At 37.3% G+C, this 23,133-nt stretch overlaps 1 long non-coding RNA gene across 1 annotated transcript in view; it reads left to right on the top strand.

Annotated features, from left to right (window-relative positions):
* The first annotated feature begins 13,943 nt into the window (after positions 1-13,943).
* Positions 13,944-23,133, top strand: part of LOC134737036 (uncharacterized) — a 121,595-nt gene continuing 112,405 nt past the window's right edge. The window contains exon 1 of the long non-coding RNA XR_010121584.1: positions 13,944-14,055. This is a non-coding gene — a long non-coding RNA (uncharacterized lncRNA). The remainder of the gene's footprint in view (positions 14,056-23,133) is intronic.

The following is a 23,133-nucleotide window of genomic DNA, read 5'->3' on the forward strand; positions in this document are numbered from 1 at the left end:
GTGCCATGCCCTTCAGCACATTCTTGCCAATTGGCAGTGGATGAAAATTTCTCCTCTGATTGGTCCTTGAAATTTCCTAGGACAGGCATAGCATCCCAGGTGAATAGGATTATTGGCATCAGTGACTTCATTTTACTTCTTATATTAGTTTACCAGGATTGCCATAACAAAATATTGTGACTGGGTGGCTCAATCAAGAAAAATTTATTTTCTCACAGTTCTGGAGGCTGGATGTCATCCAAGTTCAAGGTGCCTGCAGGTTTGGTTTCTAGTGAGGCTTCTCTCCTTGGTCTGCAGATGGCTGCCTTCTTGCTGTGTCCTCACACAGCCTTTTCTCTGTGTGCCAGCACCCCTGTGTCCCTTCCTTTTCTTTTAAGGATACTAGTCCTCTTGGATTAGGGCCCTACCTGATGACCTTATTTATCCTTAATTACCTCTTTAAAGGCTTATTCTCTAAATACAGTTGCACTGGGGGTTAGGGCTTCAACATATAACTTTTGGAGGACACAATTCAGTCCAAAACACTTCTCATACAGCTTCTGTTGGTAGAGAACATCAACAGAAATGTAGCATGAGCAAAAAATGAACCTGATATTTTTGAGGCACTGAGATTTTAGGGTTGCTTGTTAATGCAGCACAACCCCGTCTACTCAGATTAATAATCATGGCTTGTATTTACTCTGAGTTGAGCAGCAACATATGGTCTTGTTTAACGAGACGGGTCTTTTGGTAGGTCCTGCACTCCTATGCACCTGCATATAATCAGGTATACCACATTCCCTCAGAAAGGATGCTTGAGAATCCTTTCAGGTGAGAGATGCCAAGTGAAATTGCATCAGTGTTTAACTATTATTTATTGAGAACCCATTGTGCCAGACTCTAGAGATACAGTGGTAAATAAGACAAAATCTCCACCACACTCCTCATAGCTCAAAGGAAGAGAGATATTAAACAAATAAACATGCAGATTAGTGTTTACTTCATTACAATTTATGTAAGTGCTGATAAAATACTATATTTTATTTTTTCTTGTCAATTTTAGCTTCAAAGAGGACTGTTTGCTCATAAATGAAGCCTGGTATATCTAGAAATTAGGTGCCAGTACTCCATGGACACAGGCAGAGACTGAAAGAATAGTATCCTAAGCAGGATGGCTGAAATTGTGTCAGCTCTTTGCAGACTGGTTTGGGAGTCATCAGCACGTAGATGATAACTGAAGTTATAGGGATGGTTGAGATCATCCATGTTGGGTAAGAATAAGGTTGGGTGTGAAAAAAGGGAGACCACAGTATGAGACTGAGAACATCAATATTTAAAGAACAGGTAGAGAATGAGGTTCATTCAAAGTGAGTGGAAACAGAACCCTTGGGAGGTAAGAAGAAAGTAAAAAAAGTAGTACTACAGAAGCCAAGTGAAGAGATCATTTTCAGGAGTAGGAGAGAGTGGACAGACCTGTCAAGGATTAAGCAACAGAACAAAAATGCACACACGGGATTTAACAACAAAGGGGTTATTGATGACTTTAATGAAAGTGGTGAAGGTAGAAACAGACCCAGTGAGTTGAGGCATGAATGGGAGTTGAAGAAATACCTGTGGGGATGTCTACAGTTCTTCTAAAATATGTGGTTGTAGTTATTTTAAGAGTATAATTGGATTTTTTTTTTTTTAACACAAAGAGGATAAATGCTTGAGGGGATGAATACTGCATTTACCCTGATGTGATTATTACCCCTTGTATGCCTGTGTCAAAATATCTTACATACCTTATAAATATATACACCTACTATGTACCCACAACAATTAAAACTAAAAATATTTTTTAATATGTCTGTAAAGGAGAGGAGTGAAGCAGAGTCAGTTGGGAAGAAATGAAAATGAGAAAATTAAGGGTGAGTTTTTACATTTTAAGATAGGAGAAACAAATATGAATTTTGATGAGAAGGTGCAGGAGAACAGGAGTTGAAGATGAGAGAAAGAGTAGATAATTCATAGAAGTGGGTCCTCAGATAACAGGAACAGAGGAGAAAAAGGGAGTTTAGTCAGGAAGGACTTCTCTTCCATGGTTAGAGTAGGGAAGGCTGAGCTGATGGCTGGGGAGGAAATTTACAGATCTGTAGTGGGAAAGTGAAGACATTTACATCTGATGGTGTGGTGATCTTTAATGCTATTTCCAGCTCCTTCTGGTTTTTTTTTCAGGGCATTTTGGGATTGCACTTCCCTCCCTTCATGGAGTGGCTATGAGACTCCTTTGGTCACTCAAATGTGGGCAACATCTTCTAGGTTGAAGCCTTTAGAGCCGCTGGGTGATCTGCCACACTTTCCTTTTTCCTTTGCCAAAATGATTAACAGTGTTCCAAATGGTGACTTCTTGATTAGCCAGGATCTTGAGTGCAAACAGTACAGAGCAGACCCAGCTGATCCACAATCGACATGTAGCACGAGTGGAAAATAAACCTTGATTTTGTTTTTGAGCCACTGAGATTTTAGCATTGCTTGTTAATGCAGCATAACCTAGTCTATCCTAACCATAACTGTGGCTTGTGTTTTCTCTGACAAGTCAGAAAGGAAATCTTTCTAAGCTGAACTCTAGAGTGAAATTATTATTTATTTTAAAGACAATCTAGCTTATCAATCACACTCACCAATTTTACACAATTGGTTGAAAACAGAAAAAAATGACTGACATGTTCATTTATGTCAGTATTTTAGTTTTTTTCCACGTATAAGCAGTAATGACTCACAGTTATAACAGTAAAGAATACCTTTCTTAAAATATGCAGAATAGACACACTGTGTTGAGCAGTTTTTAAAAAGTAAAGGATAAGCACATCATTGACAAAGGAAACCTTTCTTTCTAAAAATCTGCTTTAAAATATTCCCTTTTTAACTTGCCATAGAATAAAAAGATAAGAGCATAATTTGGAGAAATACATAAAGTGAGGAGAGAGTGTGTGGGCTCCTGAAGACATCAAGAATTGCTCTTCTACCAAAATATCAAGGCAGAGTTGGGAATTTCAGAACACAGAGGAAGAAAGTAGACCAGATTTTGATCCATGATAAAAATATGTGAAAGCTAGTTGTTTTACTAAATCTTTTAAACAGATAAGTAGTGTCCATGCTAAAACAACTCCAATACATAGGGTCTGCAGCAGTTGTATCTCTCTCTTTCTCTTTCTCTCTCTCTCTCTCTCTCTCTCTCTATCAAAAGCCTAGACAGTTCTGAACACAAACCTTATAACTTGATTTGCTACGAGGCTGTTTGGGTTTTGTTTCACTTCAATTTAGCATTTAAAAAAATTCCTGAGTGAAAGGCTTTTAGAGAGGAAGAAGGAACAATTCTTTCTCCTTAAGCACAATTTTCACTCAGAATCATGTTTGTATGTGTTTAGTTGCTCTGTTTTTTTAAATGGAGAAAAAAAGAAATTTCTTATATTCTTTTAATTTTTTCTTGAGATGAAATTCCAGGCAAATATGTTGCTACCCCCTAGGGCCTCAGTGCTGATTTGGGATGAATTTAGGTAGAATCAGAGGCCCTTACTGAAGCTGGAATTCATAACAAAATTCACAAAAAACAGGAGTACATAGGCAAGTAAGTTTATCTGAGAAGAAATATATTCTATTTTAATTAACTTGGAAATATCTTATGTAGCTTCAAGAATTATGGAAAATGATGATGAACCTCAATAGAGGATGGAAATGCCAGGTTGTTGGGCTTGTGTTTCAGCGAGGCCCCTGGCATTTGGCTCATCTAGCCTTTAGTGGAGCTTCAGAATATTAAAGATAGAAACAGGATCGGGCAGGTTGCTCATGCCTGTAATCCCAGCACTTTGGGAGGCTGAGGTGGGTGGATCACTTGAGGTAAGAAGTTCGAGACCAGCCTAGCCAGCATGGTGAAACCTTGTCTCTACTAAAAATACAAAAATTAGGCAGACGTGGTGGCACGTGCCTGTAGACCCAGCTCTTGTGAGGCTGAGGCAGGAGAATGGCTTGAACTTGGGAGGCGGAGGTTGTAGTGAGCCGAGATCATGCCATTGCACTCCAGCCTGGGTGACAGAGTGAGACTCTGTCTCAAAAAAAAAAAAAAAAAAGAAACACACAAAAAAATAAATGAATCAGCAAGCAACAGAAAACTCCACTCAAACTATCTTAAACAATATGGAAAGTTGTTGGCACCCCATATCTGTAGGTCTAGAGGTACTATGGACTGGAGAATTGCTCTACTCTGCTTTTCCCCATACATTTGGTTCACCCTCAGCCTCGTTTTTCACCATTATGATCACCCAGGAAAACATCCCAAGGAAGAGGATATACTGCTGTACCTTGGTCATGTGACACCCTGAATCAATAATCGAAGCTAGGAAAGTGGAATGTTCTGTGTAGTTTGAGCCATACAGAGCAACTCCAGGACTGAGGCATTTAAGATCTTTGTGGAAGGACTACCTGACAGAAAGGAGGAAGGAGTGTACGGGTACTGGTTGCAGCGAGGCAACAACAGTATCTGTAACACTGGTTTGTATAATTAATGTAGCCTCAGTTACTTTCTCTGCCCATTGTCAATTTTGCTACAGGGAATTTAAAGTGTTATCTTAGCAGCTGAATTCTGATAGAGAGTCAAGTCAGCGACATAATTGGGGTCTCTCAGAGAGACTAATATATATGAGTATAAATGTGCTTAATTTTATTACTAAGGGCCACATTCCTCAGTCCTCCCTTCTGTAAAGAAAGTTACAAAGCACTCAAAGTTATTTGCTGCAAAGGGGACTTTTATAAGTAGTTAATAACATTTCATTTCAGAGTCTGCACTGCAGGGCATTTGATTATAAGGAGATCTTCACATTAATCCAAAACTCTTTCTTGGCTTTCTAACTCTGTCATTAAAAGCATCTCTTCATGGGTTCATTTACCTCCATTGATAGTGATCTTGCTCCATCCATCTATGGACTTACTGGTGTCTCACTGTGGAAAGGAAAGGCTGTAGAGAATGCAGTGCTACCCCTCTTTCCCTTTTGTAACCATTCCCATATACACACAGTGCTTTTTCTTATTGGGAATGAATGAATTAAAAGCATCACAAGACCAGTGGGATCTATTTTATTTGAGGCATAGCTATGTTGCCTTGTCCTTTTTCTATTGTTTTCATTAAGGCCACCCTTTTTACACCCACCAAGACTTGACATTCATATACTTCACCTGGAATATAATGTCCCTGGCATTTATGAGAAGTCCATATGGATCACACACACCTTGGTCATTGCTTCACATCTTCTCGGTCTTACCTCGGATTCCAGCCATGGTCATGGAGAACAATTCTGCAAAGATGTCCATCTTTATCTTGCCAGAGCCTCTTTACTGGCATGAATTTTGCATCTCTTTCTTTCTGCTTTGGAGCTTCTGAGTCCATGATGCAGACACCTGGGGATCCACTTGTCATTCATTCACACGGGGGAGAATTAATGCCCCTAGTAAGCAGTTTTAGGATTCACTCTAAACAACTCCTTAAATGTTCTGGCAGAATTGAGCATCAGTTGCTGTAGTATTGGTGATATAGTTTGGATGTTTGTCCCCTCTAAATCTCATGTTGAAATGTGATCCCCGGTGTTTGAGTTGAGGTCTAGTGGGAGGTGTGTGGGTCATGGGGGCAGATCCCTCATGAATAGTGTGGTTCTCTCCTCATGATGATAGATGAATTCTTACTCTTAATGGAGTGAGTTCACGGGACAGCTTGTTGTTAAAAGAGCCTGGAACTTCCTCCCTCTTTCTCTTGCTCTATCTCTTGCCATGTGACACACCTGCTTTCCCTTCAGCTTTTGCCATGAATAAAAGCCTCCTGAGACCCTCATCAGAAGCAGATGCTGGTGCCGTGCTTTTTGTACAGCCTGCAGAACTGTGAGCCAGAAATAAATCTCTTTTCTTTATAAATTACTGAGTCTCAAGTATTCTTTTATAGCAATGCAAAACAGACTAATATAGCTGGCCAACTCAATAAAACGTTTTTAAAAAATAGATTAAAAATTGGGGCATAACTTATAGAAAAGCTTATACATCTTAAATATACAGCTTTATGAATTTTTTTTTTTTTTTTTTTTTTTTTTTGAGACGGAGTCTCGCTCTGTCACCCAGGCTGGAGTGCAGTGGCGCAATCTCGGCTCACTGCAAGCTCCTCCTCTCAGGTTCACGCCATTCTCCTGCCTCAGCCTCTCCGAGTAGCTGGGACTACAGGCGCCCGCCACCACGCCCAGCTAATTTTTTGTATTTTTAGTAGAGACGGGGTTTCACCATGGTCTCGATCTCCTGACCTCGTGATCCGCCCGCCTCGGCCTCCCAAAGTGCTGAGATTACAAGCGTGAGCCACCGCGCCCGGCCAGCTTTATGAATTTTTACATATATATACATACATCCATGTAGCCACCACCAAGATCAAGGTATATACTATTTTGAGCACCTCACAAGTCTACCTTGTGCCCTCTTTGTTTTTGAATTTTATATATACTGTTTTGGGCCTGATTTCCTGCATTTAATATTATTCTGGAGGGTTCACTTATATTGTTGCAAGTGTTAGTGGCTGTTTTTTTCACCGTTGTGTAGTATTCCAAATTTAACCACCCATGAATCATTCTTATATTGGTTTTCCTTTCTTTCCCATTTTAATCTCTCTGGATCTTCATTCCATTTCATTGGAATTAGATTCCAAATACACTACCTGTAACCATTTCTCCTGCTTTCCCAACATCCCTCTTCCAGGTCCTTAGTGCTCCAGGTTTATTGTTGAGAGTTAGGAGATAGTCATTTTCTCATTTAGCTTGGCTCTTTACTTGATATTTGACCCTAAAAAAGCCATTTCCTCACTGAAGGGTTCAAGTTTCCTCAGCCATAATATATGAGGATCTTTGAGATGCATTCTAGTCTTAAATTTCTGAAATTCAGATCTGAAATTTGTAAGGGTTTTTTTTTTTTTTTTTTTTTTTTTTGAGGGGGAAGATGATACTCAACAAACCGAAATAAGTGGTGGAATTTCATGCACAAGAAACCATAGGTGAGGGGTAATGTTTTTGTATAGATACGTCTTGGTGCTCTAAAATCTCACCATCTTAGTGGTTGTCGACGTCGTGCCTTCTCCTGAGCTGAGGCAGACTCATCTTCTGCAGAGCAGTCACTGCATGGAGGTCAGCACTTCAGAATGAGGGGCAGCTTGGAAGGAGGCAAGGATCCTGGAGTGGAAGAGCAGTGAATAAGCTATAGGAAATGAAACTGTTTTATTTCATAGCCACTCTTTTCTCAGGACAACTGAAACTATGAACCATTTCTGAGATGATTTCTGTGACAAAAATGTATCTGAAATAAGACATACATTTTATGAGGGTGGCTTATAATAAAACTCACCTGAGATTGTGGGAGAAAGAAACTTTGATGCGTGACCACACCTTCCCACTCATTCTATGATATTTATTTCACATTAGATCAGCTAAACCTTTTCTAAGTAACTACCATAAATTGCACAGCCATTATGGTAATTGATTTCATATTTCACTTGTGGATGTCACTGGGTTTGCCCTTACTCCATGACATTGCTTCCATGGTAACTACTGCATTTTAAATGATAAGAAACATGAAGAATAGAAAAGATCAATTACTAATATATAATGCCAATTAACATATAAATGTTTGAGGTTTATACCTCAAACATTTGAAAAAAGGTGAAGCACAATTTTTCAAAAGTAAAAAAAAATAGTCTAACAATTATGGTTAGATATTGGTGAATGGTGCACATACTGGTGTTAAATAAATCTGCACTGTGGTGCACATACCATTTGGCCATGCCAAACTTTAGGCCTTTATGTAAATGAACAAATGTGAAAGAGTTAATCATGCAATCATCCTTACTAAATTATGTATTATAGTACCTAGATCCCTCCTGCCCCTCTTCTCTAATCTTTCTGTCATTTCATTCTTTATTGGCATTTTTTATCATAAGGGAAGGAAGAGAAGGTAATATTAAAATGATTATATTTTGCTTCTCAACAGCTCTGTCTTTGAGAACACATTAATTACTTCGTTCATTTGTTGAGCATATTCCAAAAACTAATGCTCTTTGCTGTTCCTCAATCAGGCAAAGCACTTTCCTGCTTAAAAACTTGTGGGCTCAATGTTCCTTTTATCTGGAAAGCTCTCCCCCAGATAGCTTTATGTATTACTCATAATTTCTTTAATGTCTTTGCTCAAATGTCACCTTCTTAGAGAGATCTTCTCTGCCAGCCTTTATAAACAGTAACCCTTACTCCCAACCTGCACACCCTCTGCCCTAACTACATTATACTCCATATTTCTTATCACCATGTAACAAAGCACACATTAATGAATTAATTAATTCACTCGTTCATTCCACATCTTCCCACTAAAATAAGACCAATGAGGCTTATGTACAGAGAATTTGCCTGATGTCTTCTCACTGGTATGTTTTGTTTTTAGAATAATAGTACCTGGTATTTAATAGGAGAGCAGTAACTATTTTTTGAATGACAAAATGAATTTAAGAGTGAACAGGACAGACTCTGTTCCTACCTTCAGGGATCTTATATTCTGTGGATCGATAGTTAATAGACAAGCTTCTGAACAAAAAATTTTAATAAAAATTATATTTAACAAAATTATAATGGAAAGTATATACCATAGTCACTTAATCCAGTCTGCTGGGTGTCAGAGAAGATTTGTTGAGAGATTGGCATTAAGCTGAGGCCAGAGGAAGAGTAAGAACAGTAATGGAGTGCTCCAGGAAATGGAATAAACTGGTCAGATTGGACGGACCAAGAAGCACATTGCTATGCTATTCTGTTTAGAGCAGAGTACAATTTCTGCCATATTTTATGTGACTAGTTCAGTGTTTAAAAAACTAAATCTGCATGTTCTTGGGTGAAGTGTGCCCTCTCCAGTTACTTCCACGTTTCCCCACTGCTGGTTATATTATACTCCACAGGATCTACATATTAAATTTACCTTCCTGGCTTTCTGGACCCTATAGGTGTGTGAATGAGCAACCTCTGGTTTAGAGCATTCCAAGGAGTCAGAGATTTCCTGGAATTTTCCCTTTGGGAAGGGTGTATGCTCAGCCTGGTGTCCTGGAAGCCTTAGTGTGGATCAAAATAATTGATCTACTACTATTATTTTATGATTTCAAGATATATCCGATAAGTAGTCATATTTTGGACTTCTGTATAATTCAGAGTAATTTTGTTTTTCAGTGAATGCTGTATTAGTAGGAGGTGGAAATATGCATCAAAATGACAAAACCATACTCTTCATAAAATGCGACATTTTAAATGATCATATGTGCAAAGGGATTATATTTTCTTCCCCGTTAATTTCTGGGTGTGGAGAATGCAGAGGTGGGGATGAGCAAGGCTTGTGATATACCTCATACCAACACTCTATGCTCACCTTCATCAAACCCTGGCCTTGCAATTTCCAATCACACATACTTCTGGTTTGTGGGTAGTTGGGCAACATGGTCTAGAAGTCAGGAGTGGAGTACAGACCCTGGAGCCAGACTCCTGGGACTTGAAGTCTGGCTTCTCCAGTTACCAGCTGTATAACTATGGGAAGTTACTAAACTTCTTTATGCTTTATTTCCCTCCTCTATAAAATGGGACTATAATAGTGCCTCCTCTGTGGTTTGTTATGAGGATTAAATATAAGTTAATTTATGTAAAGCACTTAGAACAGTGTTCGGTATTCAGCAATTTCACGATAAATTTGAAGCACAGTCACTATTATAATTATTATAGAATATCCAATAAAATCCTGGAAGACATTTTCTGGACAAAAGATACATGGTACTTATTGTTCATTTTGCTCTCAGGAAGAAGATAAATATAGAACAATAATCTAATGACTGACAAATAAAAACATTATTAAAGCTGATGTCATTTAACTTAATAAAATGGCTGTCAATTTATGAAATCTGGTAGAGGAAACATGTGACATTTTTCAATATGCTAATGGAAACATTTTTGCGAAATTTGTCTGTCTTAAGATTTTACAAGTAACTTCTTTTAGACAAAAATATCTAGCAGCCCAAAAATACTTCACAGAAGCAATTTGGTTATAACCTTAAATGGAGAATCCCGAAGTTAAATAATGTATCTGTGTACAAAGTTCTCAAATACGCTTCATAAAGATTGGGTTGATGGAGTCTTGACTATTCTACTTACTGAGCTCTGGTAGCATCGAATTGTGTGATGGGGCTCCTTGGCTGTGGCGTATCCTTCTTAGCATATAGCATTTCACCCCACACACAACATAAACAGTGTTCACAGGTACACACTCTCTGCTTCAGGTCTCAAACTATGGGATTTTAGAACAAAGGCTTCATGTATATGTGTCAGTGCAGACATGGAACCTAAAGATTATGGCTACTACTTTTTAGACTGTGGTAGTAGTTTCATATCTAGAAAATGCCAAGTCAGTATTTGAATTTTTAAATCCAGACTCTAAAATGTTTCTTTTTCATAACTGCTGATAAAGAAGAAGAGAGTAGTTAAAACATTTAAAAATTGAAATTAATATGCATTTGTAGAAAATCAAACAATACAAACATGAGCTGTTCCCCCACTCTGACCCCAGTCTCACTCTTCAGAAGGAACCTATGTTAATGATCATAAATATCCTTCTAGACTTTTTCTAAGCATAAACAAACACATGAACATATATGCTTGTTTGTTTCTATTTATCACAAACATGAAATTATACTGTACACTTATAACTTGCTTTCCATTTACTTAAAACTACATGCTGGATAACATTCCATGTCAGTACACATAGTTTAACCTCATTCCTTTTAATTGCTACTTAGTATTATATCATTTGTGCAATAATTTATTCAGTCATCTCCCTTTTTGTAAATCACAATTCAGATTATTTCCAATTTTGCTATTAGAAACAAAGTTCAAGTGAACATCCTTATCTGAAAGCTGGTGCAAATATTTCTATAGGGTACATATCTAGAGTTGAATTACTGGGTACATGACATATGAATTCAAAATTTTGAGACATATCGCCCAAATCTCTTTCTAAAACATTATCTTGATTGTTTCTACTATCATATATGAAATTCTGTTCTTGCCACATTTTTATCAACTGGACATTATCAATCTTGAAAAATATTTTCAGAACAGGTGATCCATGGCATGTTACCGTTTAAAGTTACATCTATTTTACTATTAAGGAGGTGAACCTTTTTCTTTTGTGAGTTGTTGGTTTATATCTTTCCTTCACATTTCTTTTTATCTTTTCTTATGGTAATCCAAAGGCATCTTATACATTTGTATTTATCAGTTAAGCATGCAAGTCTTTTTTTGTAATGTGTCAGTTGAAGAGTAATTTAACTCCTTACGGTTTTCAGAGTCCGTTGTCTCAAGAGTATGCTACTAAGTAGTAAAATAACAAAATTGAGAGGCAGGGCTAAGAAGAAGGAGAAATATACAATATAGATAACCCATATGTTGCACAACAAATTTTAAATAGACACAAGCTGATTGTGTCTATTTAACATCAAATTAGCTGGTCAGCTTAGCTAATTTAGTAAAATATGAGATAATAATCACAAGATATAAATTTTTACTCAACTGGAATGAGAACTCTTAAAGGTTAGGGGCAGTCCTTCTCCTGTTTGTATTATTAGCGATTAGCAAAGTATTTGTGAAATTTGTTGAATAAAAAGAAAACCAGGCAAATCAATGGACTTTTGTTAAAAAAACATAGCAAGTCATTCTTTTAATGATTTTTGAACATCAGTAGCTGATATCATACTCATACAACCAATATGGTATTTTAGGCCTATAGCAATTCTTAGGTAGATGCAGTTTTGCTGTTTTTGCCAGTTTTAGTGAAGATATTTTCCCACATAATTTGTGACATAACTTTGTAAATTATCTAAGTATAACTGACTACTTTTCTACCAGTATCTTACATTAATATTTAGAATTGTCATTTAAAAATCATTATATTTTAAATGCAAACATTCACATGGAATTTGAGGTAACTTCTTACCAAATGGACAGAGCTCTCTTATTGACCTATTTTCTTCCTCTTGAGAAATCCTTGACATAGAGAAATGATCATTCAAGTGCCTAAGGAATGTCGTGAAGGCATTACCACACTAGAGAAAGCCCCATTTTCCTTAAAAAGTGGGCAATTTTGTTATTCCAGGGTTCACTTTCAGTTCCTTTCACCTCATGACTTACGACATGTCCTCAAAGGATGTTAGTGACTGTCCTTGAACCTCAAATTTATAGACTGGCTTCTCTTTTTAATTTTTCTTAGAAAGAGCCCTAGAAAAAGCCTATAGTAAGCTAGTTTAATTGTTGAAAATTTGGAAAAATTGTTGGATTCACATTAACCACTTCAAAAGTAAAATCAGGTAGACACAACTGTGCTATTATCCCTGTGACATTGAGCTTAGCTCATAAATGCCTGAAAGCGAATTAATTTATTCTGCTCCTTCAAAAACATCTACTGAGCATCTACTATATGCCAGGTAGATGCTCAGTAGCTAGGGCTCCAGGGCTAGATCCTAGAGATTAAAGATAATTAAGACATAACCCTGCTCTCCAGGGTCTCCCAGTCTAAAGTAATCATTGCTTTACATTTTCATTAATGACAAACAACATTTTCAAGCCAATGCAAGAATAAACACAGATTCAGCTTAGGACATCGTCAGTTTTTGCACATTCACTGCAACAGGACAGTGCTGTATAGAAAGAACAGAAATCTGAAATTAGATTGAATTTTAGAAATCTGAAATTAGATTGGAGCAGGTGCTGGGAAGAAATCCAGCATAGGAGGCTGAATTGATATCTAGAATCTCTGTCAATACGTAGGCAAACAGTCCTCTCTGGAGGCTTCAAAACAGTAATTAGTGAGAATATGCAGTAAGAGAGAATTCAGCATCAATAATCTCAGATGTCAAGGCAGGCAGGCAGTTGGTATCTAAGGAGTTTGCCAGTAAATCTTCAAGTATGCAAGGCATGGCTTCAGAGCTGGATTTTGGGGGAAATTTAAATGCGGGGTTGGTGGAAAGGGAAAAGAATGGAAAGTGTGTAGCAGGTTTCTAGTTCTAAGAGTATTATTAAAGTAGCTATTTAGTCATAGAACAAGGCAGAAATCTGGTCAAGCAAACTGGAGCATATAGACCTCTAGGGGGAGTCCAAGGCTCTTTTCTATTCTTGCACCCTCCACATCCCCCTGCACTTCTCGCTCCCATACCCAAGTACAGGTTTCACCGTAAGAAAGAATGTTGTCAGGGATAGATACAATTCGAAGGCCCTCTTTCCATCATAGTACAAGAAGGTAAAACTTTCAAAAATTTTTTATTTTTTTTTTTTTAAGAAAAGAACACAGATGGGCATGAATTCCCTTGTTTCTTCCTTCCAGCATGATAAGACATGGGCTCCTTTAAAGTATCTATAGCCATTTTTTCTCTCTTCAGAGGCTTTTATCCTTCCATGGGCCGGGACCTAACCCTATTCTAGTTCCCCTCTTCCACCACTGCCCCAATCAGCCATGGGAGGTACGGGGGAATGTCTCTGCCCTGCTCCTTTTCATCTCCACTTGAGGTGTGTGGCCTCTGAGCACCTTAGGAGCTTCATCTCATAAGATGCTTTACTCTCTTTTCCTCAAGGACATAGCCTGGAGAGAATTCTGGCCCAATGATGATATTCAGGTATTTCTGAGTCCTTAATTCTATGTCATCATATTTCCACTCTTTAAAAGCATCCCCACAATTTCTAACAGAACACAAGATGAGAATTGGGCCTTGGAAACAAGCAGAAGCTTAGTTATTAAGGCTGGTGCAAAAAGGCCAGGATCAGAGAGTGGCTTGATGCTTTATATACATTATCACTAATCATCACAATTCTGTAAGAGGATTTTTTTTTATGTGACAAGGTCTCACTCTGTTGCCCAGTTTGGAATGCAGTGGTGTAATCAAGGCTCATTGCAGCCGTGACCTCCCAGGACCTAGTAATCCTCCCACCTCAGCCTCCTTCGCAGATGATACCACAGGTATGTGCCAACATGCCCAGCTAATTTTTTGAATCTTTGTAGAGATGGGGGTCTTACTATGTTGCCCAGGCTGGTCTTCAACTCCTGGGTTCAAGTGCCTTGGCCTGTCTTGGCCTCCCAAAGTGTTACGATTACAGGCATGAGCCACTGTGCCCGGCCAAGAGGAATGTTTTTACCCTACTTTACAGATGACAAAAGTAGGTTCACCTTAGGGAACCTATGGAAGTGCATGAAATTATGAATGGTAAAACAAGAATTTAGGCTTTAGTTTGATATTAAAGCCCATCCTCATTCTACCATTCTAATGGACCTACTTTTGTCAAGATCACCAACAGCTTCTGTGTTGCCAAATCTAATGGACCTGACTCTATCTGCATTTTGTTGGACTTGTCAGAAGCATCGAACAATTTATCACTTCCTTAAAATACTCTCCGCTATTAGCTTTTCTGACATCACAGTCTTCCGCTTTTTCTCCTGTTTGCTGAGATTTCCTTCTATCTTTGCAGTTTCTTTTCTTTTATCTGACTTCTAAATAAAAAATGCTTCAGGGCTAGGTTTTCTTTTTCTAAACACTCTCCATACGTGATCTTATCTAGTTAGATGGCTTAAATAGTATCTGATGACTTAGTATCTCTTCAGCATCAAGCTAATATTTTCCCTAGCTTATTCTACTCCAGCCACCCTAGCTTCTTCACTGATACTTAAACATGCTAAGCATGCCTCTGTCACAGGGTCTTTGAATTTACTGCTCTTTCTGTTTGTGACACTTCCACTCATCAGATATGTGCACAGCTTGCATCTTCACTTCTTTCATCTTTATGCTCAAATATCGCCTCCTCAGAGGGACCATCCCTGGCTATGCTGTATTACACAACACCCACCCCAACTCCAGGCACTCCTACTTTCCTTACACTGTGTTAGTTTTCATCAAAACCTTTATTACCATCTGATGCATTGTGAGCACATAGCAGGTGCTCAATATATTTTGGATTAATAAGTTTATTAATTAAGAACTCACAAATATCTATTTACAGCTGAGGCCACAAGTCCTAGAAGCCATGGGGTGTAGAAGTTAAGATGATGGGCTCAAGGGCTTGACTGAGCGGACTTGGTTCCCAGCTCTACCATTTACTAGTTGTTTCACCCAGTTACTTACTCTCTTTGTGCCTAAATTTCCACTTTAATACAATAGAAATACTAGTAATTGTACTTAATAATACTAAAAGTACTTATTTCATAAGCTATTTTGAGGGTAAATGGCTTAATACATGCCAAGAACTTCAGACAGTATCTCAGTAAAAGTGCCCAATAATTCTTAGTTCTTCTTCCTCCTCTTCTTCTTCTCATCCTTCTTCTCCTTCTCCTTCTTCTCCTTCTTCTATTTCCTAGTTACCTACTTTATCTACTGGGTTGTCAAACAGGCATCTCAAGCTTAGTGTGTCCAAAGCAGAACCCTTGGTTGTTTTCCCAGATTTGTCTTCCCTCCAGAAATCACCAGCTCAGTAAATGGCACCACATGTTGCTCACAAAATAAAGAGGGATCATCTTCAGTTTCTCTCTTTTCCATATCTACCTCATTCAATCCACCAGCAAGTCTGTGAAGATTCTACTTGCAAAATATATCCATAGCTCTGCAATTCCGCTGCTATTACTCTAATCCAAGACAACATGATCTCTTTCTTTCACTATACTAATACCTTTAAACTTGTTCATTTTCTCCTCTTGTTCCCTTCAAATTCATCATCATACTAAAGCCACAGCAATTTTTAAAGAAGACTCTCCTAATCATAGCCTTCAGTGACTTTTCCTTGAATGTAGAATAAAATCCAAACTCCTTACTATGACCTACAAGGGCCTGCACAATCTCAAAACTACCTCCTTTTCAAGTCTCATCTTCTTCCACTTGCTTTTTTGTCTGCGATACGTCAGCCACACTGGCTCACAGAGGCTACCTTTTTTCTTCAGTGAAACTGTTTTCTACACTTTACTGTCTCAGAGCTTTTGCAGGAATTATTCCTTCTACCTGGAATGCTATTCCCTGAGCTTTTGGAATAGTTGGTTTCTTTCCATTCCCCTTGTCTGAGCTCAAAGATCACATGTGCAGAGGGGCTTCCTATAACACCCTTGATAAAATTTGGAGACGATATGTGCAATAATTCTATGATATTTAGATTTGAATAGTTTGCTTTAATAAAACAATTATTTTTTGAGTTGTCTGATAAGATTTATTTTTACTTATTTTTATTAATTTAAATATTTGTACATATTTATGGAATACATGTGATATTTTGTGACATGCATAGACTGTGTAATGACAAATCAGGGGATTTGAGTTGTCCATCACCTTGAGCACTTATCATTTCTATAATCTGGGAACATTTCAAACCCCCTTTTAAAGGTATTTTGAAATATACAATACATTGTCATTAACTATAGTAACCCTACTATGCTACTGAACATTAGAACTTACTCTTTCTAACTGTGTGTTTGTACATTTGTACCAATCTCTTTTTAGATTCCCTACTTCCCAGTCTCTGGTAACCGTCATTCTACTCTCTACCTCCATGAGATCAACTTTTTTATCTCCCATATACCAGTGAGAACATGTGATATTTGTCTTCCTCTGCCTGGCTTAAGTGAAACAATCATTCTTATTAGTGACTTTCAACTTTTATTTGTTTGCTCTGGACAACTTTTAAATTAATAAACTGTTGAATTGAACCCCATTATGTAAAAATGCTAAAGTCAGGACATCTTTGCTTGTTTTAGAACAGGGTGAGGAGTGATGAACCAGATTCCGATCTTCTCATCCTTTTAGTAGTTCCCTAGAGTGATACCAACTTAGGAGCCCAATTAGAGAACCAATAGTTTGCATAATCTATACATAGATAAAGCGAATTCTGAATTAGAAAGATGGACATGGCTACATCCACATAAAAACAAAATATCTGGTCAATTTCATAAAGTATCTAGATAAACATTCTTATTGCATTTTCTTGTGATTTTATTCTCACACATTTATTCCTACAACTACATTTTTTTTCCCCTTGAAATCAGTAAATGGATATTGTGGGATTCCTAGCACCTAGAATCCAGACTTGCACACATAAGAGACACAGTAAATGCTTTTTGACTAAATTAAATGCATAGATAAAGTCATACAGAGGTTTAAATTTGGCTTTATGCTATTTTGTAGCCTTTAAAAAAGTTCTATGTCGTAACCTCATTTCACATTTTGTGACAGTGATCCCTTCAAGCATGATATACTTATGGCATGCCTACTGAGTACCAGGTAATGCTGATGCTGGGTGCTTTCCTGTGTCATAAATGTTTTCCATAATGCTCACACAAACCATTGAAGCTGGGTGTTGTCCACACTTTCACATATGAAGAACATTAGTGTACTTCATAGAGGTTAATTGATTAATGCCTTGTTAAATGGAAAGGAGAGGATTAAAAACATGATCTTTTTGACCTCAAAGTTCATTTTTTTCTTTTATATTATGAAAAATACAAAGTCTAATTCCCTGATCAGTACAGAAGAATCCTGAAAGAATTATGTTAGTTTTGGAAGTCAATATTTTAAAGATGTAATTAATTAAAAAGGGCGCAGATAGTGTTAAAGGATAAGCTGGTGATATTTGACTTCTTCAAATATATGTCTTCAAATATGTCTTAGAAGTTGATAATATGAACTATGTATAATTAATAAAGTGACATTAACTTTTATTTTACTGAAATTTGGGCTTTGTTAAAGCTTGAAAGAGAACCCTCCTTCAACACTTCCATTCCACAAATGTTGGCATTAAAAAGCGTCTGCATTCACTAGGAAGTAGGAAGCCTAGGCCCTCTGAAACTGGGTATTATCTATTTCTGTATTGCAAAAATAATTAATAATATTTAATTATTTAATTTATCACATTAATGATAGCACTGATGGGAGACTGTACTAAGCCATAACCAGAATGAGGTGCATTTTGGAAGATTTATAAAAACCAAATGACTACTTCTATTTTCTAGTATCATGCCCAGCATCCATTCACCTAGTTAGCAGTTAAGTGTGAGGTGAGAAAAACAAATTTATATTTCTGTAAAGCAGTCGTCAAACAGACATTCAATCACTGGGAGAATGTTAAAATGGTGACAGTTCAAAAACAAGAATATAACGCAGAAAACTATTTTGATAAAGGACAACCTTATCAATTTAGGCAGAGGTAGATTATCACTAAACTTTTTCTATGTATGATTTAAAATCACACTTGTGTTGCATTAATATTTATTAAAATAATGCTGGAAAGCAGAAAAGAATAATAGAACACCATAATTCAAAGAATTGAAGGACCCTAAAAAAAGAAATATGAATTATATTCTGTTACTCTTTCAACAGGTATAGCTTAGTACTCTCTATCTAGATCTGTATCATCTGTATCTATAAAAAGGTTTACTATAATTTCTAAGGAAATTAAACTGTGGTCCACATGGTCCCTGTCAATGTAGGAATTAACACCTATTTTTGGAGTCATGACACAATTATACCTGCTTGTTATGAACCCTAGAGGTAGATAGAAGTTTTAACCTTTTTTCTCTATTAATAAGTAAGAAAAATAGAAGAAATATTTAATCAACTATAAATTAAAAAATTTATAATTTACAATGAAATTAACAATAAAATTAAGAGAGATAAAAGTTATAAAGAAAAAACATAAAGAGAAAAAAATGTTGATTCTAAGAGAAGGCTTAGTGAACCCACAGTGAGGCTGAATTGGGGGAGAGAGCAAGGCAAGGGGGCATTGAGTGCAGTTTTCATTTTATTTTATATATTATGAGTGCATTTATTTTACAGCCCCTAGTATTTTTAATGTGCTTTGCAATGCAAAAACCATATTTATATAGAAGAGAATATGTTTAATTATTAATTAATTCCTTCAACAAATATTAAAGGACTACTTTGGGCTAGATATAATTCTCCATACTGATGGTACAGTGGAGAACAAGATAGGAAAATCTCTGCCCTCATGGAGCTTGCATTCTAGTTGGCATACCAGTCAATAAATAAATATATTGCATAAGGATAAATAGTAACATGTGCTGTAAAAAAGAAAGCAAGAGACAGAGAATGATGGGAAAGGGGCTTATTTATATTGGCCGAATTGGGAAAGCCTCTTTGAGGAAGCAGAACCGAGACCTAATGAGTAACCCAGGGAGCTGGCTGGAGGACTATCTGAGAGAACTGCATGTAAGGCAGAGGCAGTGCAGCCAGTGGAGGGTCTGAGGTTTCAAGTCTAGATGATGAGGACATGAAAAGGAAGCTTGGAGACCAGTGCTGCTTTGGGAAGGTTGGTAATGGTATCAGTTTAGATATGGTGATTCTGAAGCAAAAGTGAGATATCCAAGTGGAAATGTCCAATAGGAAGTATGGAATGGAATAGGATGTATGTTAGAAATATGAGAATCATATGCACAGAAATGACTTAGAAAGTTCTGAGAGCAAAAGGCTGAGGGAGGCATTTTAAGAGAAATCTTCATTTGGTAATGGGGAAGAAAGAGGGCCATATAAATAGATAAAGGAGGTATTTTTAATATAACAGATTAAAATCAAAAGTATGAAACAGACTAAAAGGGAGAATCAATCAGAATAGTTTGGGGTCACATAGGATAAGGGAGGATAGCATTTCACAGAGGAATTGGTAAAACATGAAGCAAAAAAGCAAACCAGTACTTCAGATACGTAAAAATTAAGATGGGAAAGCATTAAGTCATATTTGGAACCAGATAGTCTTGCACCAACATTTGCTAGGTAAATGATTTTAATCTTAACTGGGCTAAGTTTTCTTGAGATTATTGTTGGAATTAGAAGTAATGGAAAATATCACAAGTGATTGGCATGTAATAAAAAGATAACCAATATTTTTGACCTATAGAAAAGTTTTCAGACTGGTTTAAGAAAACTTGAAAAATGGGTATAAAGTGTGTGTGTGTGTGTGTGTGTGTGTGTTTTAGAAACACTCTAGCAGAAGAAACAGACCTGATGATTTTAAGAGAAATAATAGTAATTTCATAGACAGAAGACTGCTGTAAGCATTTCTTTCTACCTCCTTTCTAATAGAGCCACAATTTTCTTCAGACATCAACCATGAAGCCCAGGTTCCCGAAAAGAAGCTGACTTCACCCCTAGCAGCCTTTGGGTCTGATTTTTCTAAATCTGAGATTCCCAAATTTCTTGGTTCCTTGTGTCTTTAGTGTCTAAGTAACTTTTTTTAAAAAAATTATTCTTTAAATTCTGGGGTACATGTGCAGAACGTGCAGGTTTGTTACATAGGTATACATGTGCCTTGATGGTTTGCTGCACTCATTAACCTGTGATCTACATTAGGTATTTCTCCCAGTGCTAACCCTCCCCTAGCCCCCCACCCCCTGACAGGCCCTGGTGTGTGATGTTCCCCTCCTTATGTCTATGTATTCTCTTTGTTCAACTCCCACTTATGAGTGAGAACATGCGGTGTTTGATTTTCTGTCCTTGCGATAGTTTGCTGAGCTTGATGGTTTCCAGCTTCATCCATGTCCCTGCAAAGGACATGAACTCATCCTTTTTATGGCTGCATAGTATTCCAGGGTATATATGTGCCACATTTTCTTTATCCAGTCTATCATTGATGGGCATTTGGGTTGGTTCCAAGTCTTCGCTATTGTGAACAGTGCCACAATAAACATACGTGTGCATGTGCCTTTATAGTAGAATGATTTATATTCCTTTGGGTATATACCCAGTAATGGGATTGCTGGGTCAAATGCTATTTCTAGTTCTAGATCCTTGAGGAATCACCGCACTGTCTTCCACAATGGTTTAACTACACTCCCAAGTAACTATTTATGATGTCTTTGGGTCAAAAGAAATACCTAGCAGTTCAAAACTTCTCAAACCTGGGCTGAGATTGTACATCACCACCCTCACTACCTCAACCTTATTGATTTTGTGCAATACTTGGTCTTTATCAAAACAGCTACTGAAAAAACGGCTTCTCAAAGGTATATCATCATTGAAAGGAATGTTTCGGCATCTCATGTGGAAATTGCGAATGACCTTGAGCTAACAGTTTTTGCAATGTCCTACAGATGTTGAGTATCGCTATATTTCCTTCAAAAATCTAAAATTTACTGCATACCCTTGTGAGTTTATTATAGCACCGTTTCACACAGTTTTGGAAACAGCGTCCTTTCACACAGTTTTGGAAAACCCATCTCCAAGTGTAATTTTATTTTCTTTGCTACTGACTGGTTTAGGGGTAGATATGTGGTCTAATTTTGGCAATTATGGCAGGAAGAATGTTTTAAATGTAGATTTTGCTATTATTTACATATGGTGAGTTAAGCAGGTTAGGAGACAACTGTCATCAAAAAGACAGTTTGTTATACTCACAGATCCCAAGAGAAGGGGCATGCAACTGCATGGAGGCTACATGAGGAAGGATGGTGTTGGTCAAGAGGCAGAAGGAGCTCTTGCCCAAAGGTGGGCAAGATCCTATATTGTGCGTTCTATGGGACATACCAGGTAAGGCAAGGTAAGCAGGTTAAGGATTGGCTAGTTTCGATAACTTCAATAGGCTGTGGGGCTTAGGGACTGACTGTCCCTAGTTGTTTGATACCTGGCCCTTGGGGTGACTAGGGCAGGTAGATAGTGGTCTGCACTATAAGAGCTTGATAAGAGAGGTGGTTATGGGTATGGACTGTGGATTTGCTGGTTTGCATGTCAAAGGCATGCTTGCAGGAGAGCCCTTTATGATCTCTAGGAATTGCAACCTTGGGAAGAGCAGTCTCTTCAGAATTAGCAAGGTCCTAAAGTGTCAAAGAATCAGAGACACACAGTTCATGCAAGGATGGCACATCTGAGTTTCTGGAACAGCTGTGGAATTGTTGCCCTGTCTCTCCCTTTGGAGATGGGAGGCTTGGAACTGATGCCACAATCTTGCTACCACCCAGGGGATGAAGATGAGAGAGGGAGGTGGGTGGACACAAGAGAACTGAAGGACAACAGAGTAGAGTCATTGTATTAGGTTGACCCTGAACCTTATTAATCTTTGGGCTTTCAGTTACGTGATCCGATACATTGTTTTATTGTTTAAATTGGTTTATTGTTGCTGTTCATTGTTGTTGTCTTTTTAGATTTCTGATTACTTTCAGCTGTGCTTTTGTAACATTTACAAAACTACAATGTGAAAACCCACAGGATCTATTGGGGAGGGATTAATTTTCTAAAGGAAAGGAAAGATTTTTCAAGTCTGCTTTTGATGATATTAAGATGTATTACTGAGGCTTGCTGAATGTTTGCCCTCCTAGAATAAATGAAGAATACAAGGCTTTTAGCTGCATTTGCATTCAATAGATGACTTAGTTTGCTGACTTAACTGTAATACATTTTTTTTTGCAAAAATCATTCTGAGGTATCACTGCTGGATAGGAGAAAGTCATGTAGCATTTCTATAATAATCTTCCATTTTAAATATTTCATACTAGGGTAGTAAAAATTCATATGGAGATTTTAAAAATAGCTTACAGGTTTTTAGGAAAACATTATTTTCTTGTGAAGAGATAACTACTGGAGAAATTCTGAATCAAATCCATTTGTTCAGTTTATACTATGTATATGGGGGAAGATAGTACCCCCTTAAGATGCAACAATTATACAAATAACCCTATTAACACACATAAGTAGCACACTAAAAGTGTGTGTGTGTGTGCACGTGTGTGAATGTGTACGTGTATAAACATGTAAAAACCTTATATTTAATAAGGCTACTTCTTATGTCAAATTGGATAATGGCTTAATAAATATGAGAGTTTTGATTTCTTAACAACTAATTTATAAAAGTTTTATTAAATTAATATATACACATGGTTTTTTAAAATAAATTAAATAATACAAAAAGTAATTATAATAAAAAACAGTGACAGCCCATCCAAATTTTGTCTCCAGGATCAACAGCTTTGAATTCTTTCTTCCTGTGATTTCCATGTTTTTCTATACAGTATGTTTTAAGTGCTGTTTGTTTACTGGTTGGTTCTGTTTGCCATCTATTGAGT

This window comes from Symphalangus syndactylus, chromosome 6 (genome assembly GCF_028878055.3).
Source record: "Symphalangus syndactylus isolate Jambi chromosome 6, NHGRI_mSymSyn1-v2.1_pri, whole genome shotgun sequence".
In the NCBI taxonomy this organism is placed as follows: domain Eukaryota; kingdom Metazoa; phylum Chordata; class Mammalia; order Primates; family Hylobatidae; genus Symphalangus; species Symphalangus syndactylus.